Source organism: Lepidochelys kempii, chromosome 25 (assembly GCF_965140265.1).
Source record: "Lepidochelys kempii isolate rLepKem1 chromosome 25, rLepKem1.hap2, whole genome shotgun sequence".
In the NCBI taxonomy this organism is placed as follows: Eukaryota; Metazoa; Chordata; order Testudines; family Cheloniidae; genus Lepidochelys; species Lepidochelys kempii.
Window position 1 is genome coordinate 6,002,842 of NC_133280.1, and position 6,260 is coordinate 6,009,101.

Here is a 6,260-nt window from a genome sequence, read left to right on the forward strand (position 1 = left end):
GAAATCCCACTGCAATGGGAGTTAGGCGCCTAAATACGGTGCAGAACCTGGCCCAAAAGTTCCCAGACTCTAGGCAGGATCCTGATTTAAAGTCCTCCTGGGCTTTTCAGCTGTGGAGGGAAGTGTGGGTGCCTGTTACCTCCCAGGTTTCAGAGATACCAGAGAGAGGGGCATGGACCATGGGTCCCATTCACCGCTGCCAGCTTGTGTCACCATGTACCGCAGGGCAGAGCGTTCCTGCATCACCATCATCTGGGGCAGTGGCATTTGACACTCACTTTGCACTGGTGTCAGGGGCTGCCCAGGCTGGAGAATCAGGCCCACTGAGCTCCACCAATCCCAGCTGAGCTGCGTGCAGAACCCAGCAAAGCCTGCTCCCACCATGCACCGGGCTCGGCATGGAACAAAACCCTGGGGGGGGAGTTGTGTGCTAGGGACCCGCCTTCTCCGCAGCGATTTCAAAGGCTGCTCAGGAATCTGGACGGGACGAGCCCACCTGAGGTGCTGAACTCTGGAAATCTGGCTCCCAAGGTGGGTGCTCAGTGCTCACTGCTCGGGCCTGGGCCTCCTTCAGGAGCGGCACTGCAGGGTCATGGCACAACGTCACCTCGTCATGACGCGGCGGGACAACAGGGGGCCTAAACCCTATAACCTCGGGGCCAGGCAGAGAAGACACAGAAGCACGGAGCTCCTGCTCGCAGCTTGCTGGACCACTTTCTCTTTCGCTGGTGATATTTTGCTTGTATGTTGCCCGTCTAGTATTATTTCTGCCTCGTCGGGAAACTCACAGCCCGCGGCTGTGTCTACACTAGGAGCACTTCACCGATCCAGCGATCCCGGTACAATGTGCCAGTTAACTGTTCCCATTGCTGCTGCGTCGTCTACAGACAAAGCTGTGTAGTTTATTCCAGCCTCCATCCCACCAACAAACCAAGCCCCCCCGTAACGTTTTGTGCTAGTTGAACCCGTCCCTCGATTAGGGGCTCCTGCCAGCACAACTTTTCGGTCAGGGATCACAGCAGCCATGTCAGAAATGTCTAAAGATAATAATCTAATTGAATCTATCATCTGATATCATTGTCTCTCAGTCATCTAATTTAGCACTGTATTGAATCTGTTTATGTATCATCGAATATATTAAATATTACTTTCATCTATCAATAATTTAGTTGAATCTACGAATTACAGTACTGTACTATAGCCCGGGGTGGCCAAACGTACTGACCCGCCGAGCCACATACGACAATCGCCAGAAGTTTGAGAGCCGGGGCACGCCTGCCGGGAGTCAGGGCTTCAGCACCTGGGGAGGTGCCTGCCAGGGCTTGGGGCTCCAGCCCTGCTCCTGCTCTAGCAGGCCCACCTTGTGGGGCTGAAGCCCCAAGACTCCCCTCCCTTCTGGGCAGAAGCCCCTAGCCCCACCAACCCACTGCAAGGCAGAGGTCCTGAGCTCCCCCCACTCCAGTCTGGCAGGTCGAGAAGAGGGGAGGGCAAGGGGGGGCACTTTAACTGTAAAAGAGCCGCATGTGGCTTGCAAGCCACAGTTTGGCCACCTCTGCTATAGCCAATATCCTTCTAATCTATCTCTCTGCCATCTACTCCAATATAATCTCTCTTCTATCTAATCTATCAATCTGTCTTTCATCTATCAGTCATCTAATCTGCAGCTCTGATCTATTCTACTGTCATCCATCAGCCGCTTTATCTAATCTAGCTAATCTAATCTGTCCCTCTTCTGTCTGTCATTCAGTCTAAACTCTCATCTAGCTAGCTATCACTTAATCTCGCATTTCATCTAATTCATTCATCTAATCCCTATATTCACAGCTAATGTATTCTAATCTAGCTATAGAATTGAAATATCAATCATCTCATATAAACCATTTGTCATAGTCCAGCAATCAGCTCAGCTCAAATACCCAATTCATCAATCATCTTATCGCCCCCATCCCAGGATTACGCACAGAAAGGCTCATGGGTTAGCGGACAGGGTACTAGGATGGGAATCAGGAGATGCTAATCCCAGTTTCACCATTAATCCGTAGTGGGGCTTTGGGCAAGTGGCTTCACCTCTCTGTTTCTCTGTGTGCCCTGGGTCTCCATAGGTCATTAACCCGTCAGGGCAGGGATTGTCCTTCACTGTGCCACACCCAGACCCCGGGGGTCCCCGTAACATGTATGAAGTGCCAAGCACTCGATTACTAAACAGTAGCTTCTTCGCTGTAGGGTTAGACCACCTCCTTTCTTTCTATTTTGGGGATCAGTTTTGGTGGGCTGGACCATCCCTCTCCTGAGACACAGTAAATAAAACCTCCAAGCCTCGGCCCTGCTGCACACAATTCTGGAGCCCAGCCTCCAGGCCGCCGGGCTCGCGTCAGTGCTTCAGGGGTCTTTATAAACAGGAAACAGGCAGCAGTAAGAGGATAAAAATACATTTGGCGCAAACAGAATGTTTCTGTGTTAGGATTAGGTCTGGCTCATTGGAGCCAGGGAGGGTGGTGGCTGCAGACAGAGGGCAGCAAGGGGGAATCAGGGCCAGAGGCTGAGCTTCTATAGGATCAGGGACGTTTGAGTTCAAGTCCAAGGATGTCCCTAAATGACACAGGTGTCTGTGTGCATCAGACCCCGTGGGCGCTCTGCAGGCAGGAGCCGTGTGAATCTGGGGAGAGGGACTGGAGGAAAACTCCGAGGGGCGGAGAAAGAGCAGCTGAGGAGGTAGCACCGTGTTACATTTACAAGGCTAGACCCTCGGAGTCCTAATTCCAAGCCCCCCGCTCCTGTACACACAGACACACACACCCCTGCTCTAACCACTAGACCCCCACGCCCCCCCAAGAGCTGATAACAAAACCCAGGAGCCCTGACTTCTAGCACCCCCCCAACCACACACACACCCACACACACACACCCCTGCTCTATCTACTAGACCCTACTCCCCTCCCAGAGCTGGGAAGGGAACCCAGGAGTCTGGACCCCTCAGCCCGCAGCTCTAACCAGTCCATGGCTCTGCTATGACAGAGGGTGTGATGTATTGCTAGCCCATCCACATGTAGGGAGCTCCCGATGGCAGGCTCCATCTCCACCTGCCGGAGCATCCAGGCGGCTGGGGAGAGACGCCGAGGGTGGATACCATGGGGAGCAGGGCAGGGCGAGAGTCCCGGGTCATCGTAGGAGCCCAGAAGGCTGAGAGAGGCGCAGGAGAGCGAGCAGAGCATTGAAGGGGGCCAGGCCGGGGCAGCCGGGTTGCGGGGCCAGGCAGGAGAATGGGGCAGCCTGTCCTGAATGGCAGCGCCCCTGCCGGCCCCTCCATGGCAGCCGCCCAGAGCCGAATGGCCAGCCAGGGCGGCTGCCTTGTCCATGGGGCGAGTGGGGCTGGGATGGAGGCCCCGGGTCGGAGTTTTCGGCCTCCTGCTGCTGTTGCCACCTCAGTTTCTGCTCCCGGGCCGAACAATGAGCTCCTTTGAGTCCACCCAGCAGAGACCGGGGCAGCAGACCCGCGGCGTGGCCCACGCACATGACTGCCCCCGAGCCCCGCCAGGCCCCGAAGGGGATTAGCACGTGTCACCTGACGCTGCGGGAGGCCACGGGCCTGGGAGGGGACGTGCAGGGCAACAGGGAATCACAGCCTGGGGGGGGACCAGGACTCTGAGACCAGCCTGGGGGAGGGGGGCAGGCAGTGCTGGGACAGGGCTGCTCGGAGAAGGCCTGGCAAACGGGCCGCAGGGCTAGCAGCCAGAGCGTGCCTGGGACAGACGGAGCCCAGTTGGGGCTTGTCGTGGGGGGGATGGGGTAGAGCAGCACCCCCGAGCGGGTCTGATTAGCTCTTCTGGAGCTCAAGCTTGGGCCCTTCTGCAAAGTGGCCCCCCCCCCCCCCGGTGTGTGATCTGCCCCAGTCCAGCCCCGGGCCCCTCCAGAACGTCCCTGGCGAGGGGGGGCACTGAGGGCACCAGCAGGGGCTGACCCGCCCAGCGTGGTGGTGGGGGGGCAATGGACAGCTGTGATGTGAGCAGGTTTGAGTCAGAAGGGACCCCCTAGCACACCCCACATGGGCCATGCTCCTGCCCTGCTAGGGACACATGGGCACCCTTGTCAGCGAGGCAGGGAGTCGGATCATTCCTCATGCCAGGCCCCAAACCGAATGCCCACCCACACCCCCCCCGAGCTCCAGCCCTGCCAGTGGGTGAGTGCCCAACACCCCAGTGCCAGGTCTCTGGTGCTCCCCCCCACATCAGGCCGTCCTGAGGGGTGGAGGGTGGGCATGGTGAGCCCCCCCATTGGCTGGCACGGCCGCCATAAGCAAAGGGGCCAGGGGTGTGTAGAGGGGCCAGGCCGGGCGGAGTCACTGATTGTCCCTGTTTCACCCACAGCCCGACTCGAAGAGACAATTCGTTCACAGCTTCCCTGGCACAGCCGCTAATTGCTCCTGGGAGTGGGGGCTGCAGCCAGGCAGGGGCTCCACGCGGGCCAGCCAGGAAGGGGGTCGTAGGTGGTCCCAGAGAGCCGGGTGGGTCCATTTCAGAAACCCCCCCCCACCACCACCCACACACACACATCAGGTTCCTTCGCCCCCGGGTATGGGGTTAACTCAGCAGCCCTTGGCCTAGCAATCGGGCTGCGGCAGCTGGAAAAGGCCTTGCTCACTCTCTATTTGCTGTTGCTTTGACCAGTCTCAGGGCTTGGGGCTCCCAGCCCATCCCTCAGGAGGAGCATGCATGGGTGCTGCTGGGTGTGGGCGTACATGGATGTGGGTGTGAGTACGTCTGTGGGGGGGATGCGGGCTCTTATATTTATGGCTGGGAGTGCACGTGGGAGTGCGTAGGTGGGTGTGTACTTCTGTGTGTGGATGTGCAAATGTAAGTGTGCGCATGGGTGAGTGTGACCACGGGGAGGTATACGAGTGCACGTGGGGAGGGTGCATGGGGAGTATGCACATGGGGGGGGCAGGTGTGACCCTGGGGTGGGGTGAATGCCCGTGTGCACGGGGGACATGTCACTCCAGTAGCAGTGTCGCCGGGACTCAGAGCCGGGACTCAGAGCCACCGGGCAGAGCCAGGCATCAGGGCACCTGGGGCACAAGGCTTTCGTTGGCTGCTAGTGGGGCTTGTCTCCTTCCCTTCCCCCGACTCTCCCAGCCCCACTCCTCTGCACTGGGTCCCCTTTACAAGCTCCCACTCCTGTTGCACTGACCCACGCGCCCCCCGCCCTGCAGCCAGGTCAAGGTTGCTGGTCATCAGCAAAGCTGGTAGGGGGAGCCCGGGACTGCAATGGCAGGGGGCTGTGGGTTGGGACTGGTAGAGCTGGGGCAGGGGAGACCCCAGGTGTAGGAGAGCAGGGTGCAGATCAGGACTGAGGGACACCAGCCCTCCCAGCTTAGCTCCCACTCGTTCTCCCGAGAGCCACGTTTATCCCACACGTTTTCTGCCCAGGCCTGGTGGCATTTGGGGTTAAAACTCAGCCCTGCAGGGAAGGGGATGCACATGCAGGTCAGAATCGGGAGGGGGGTCAAGGGGGCTGAGGCCTGGTCTGTCTTGGCTCCTCGTGTGCTGTTGCTCACCTGCAGGAATGTGGCAAGGGGCCCCAGCTGCCCGTAACACTGGTGGCTTTGCACCAGCCTCGTGCCCAGCAATGGGGGGAAAATGCCAGCACAGCCAGAGCTCTGGAGAGGCTCCAAACCTCCCGCCCAGCACGTCAGGAACTCACCCGGGGCAGAGATTCTGTTGTGGACCCTAATAAATGGGGGGAAGGGGAGACTAGGTCAGGGGGTCGCATTCTAAACTGGGGTAATTTACACCCCTCGGGCTAGTCTGCCCCCTCCCCGCCCAGCCTCTGCTGGTCCCCATACGCTGCTCTGGGGTCACAGAGGGGCCGTTATGTTGCAAGGCAGTGGAGATGAATTCCCTAGCACAGGCCCAGCACAGAGCACATGGCATCAGAGATTCTGCACTGGCCCACCCTTCTGGGGAGAGGACAGCTGGTCCAGTGGCTGATTCATTTCCCTGCTTGGCTACACACTCACTGGGGGACCTTTGCCTAACTCCCACTAAAATCAGCCTGACCCAGTCGCTTGGTGCCTCAGTTTCCCCTCTGTGAAATGGGGATATGAGCCCTGCCCTGCCTCCCAGGGAGGTTAAGATAAATACATTAGCAATCATGAGGGGCTCGGATACTGTGGGGAGGGGAGCCAGAAATAGGAGCACAGAAAGCCAGAGACTTCAAGCAGCCCGGGGCTGCTCTGACTTAGCCCGGGGGCAGGTTCAGTCCCC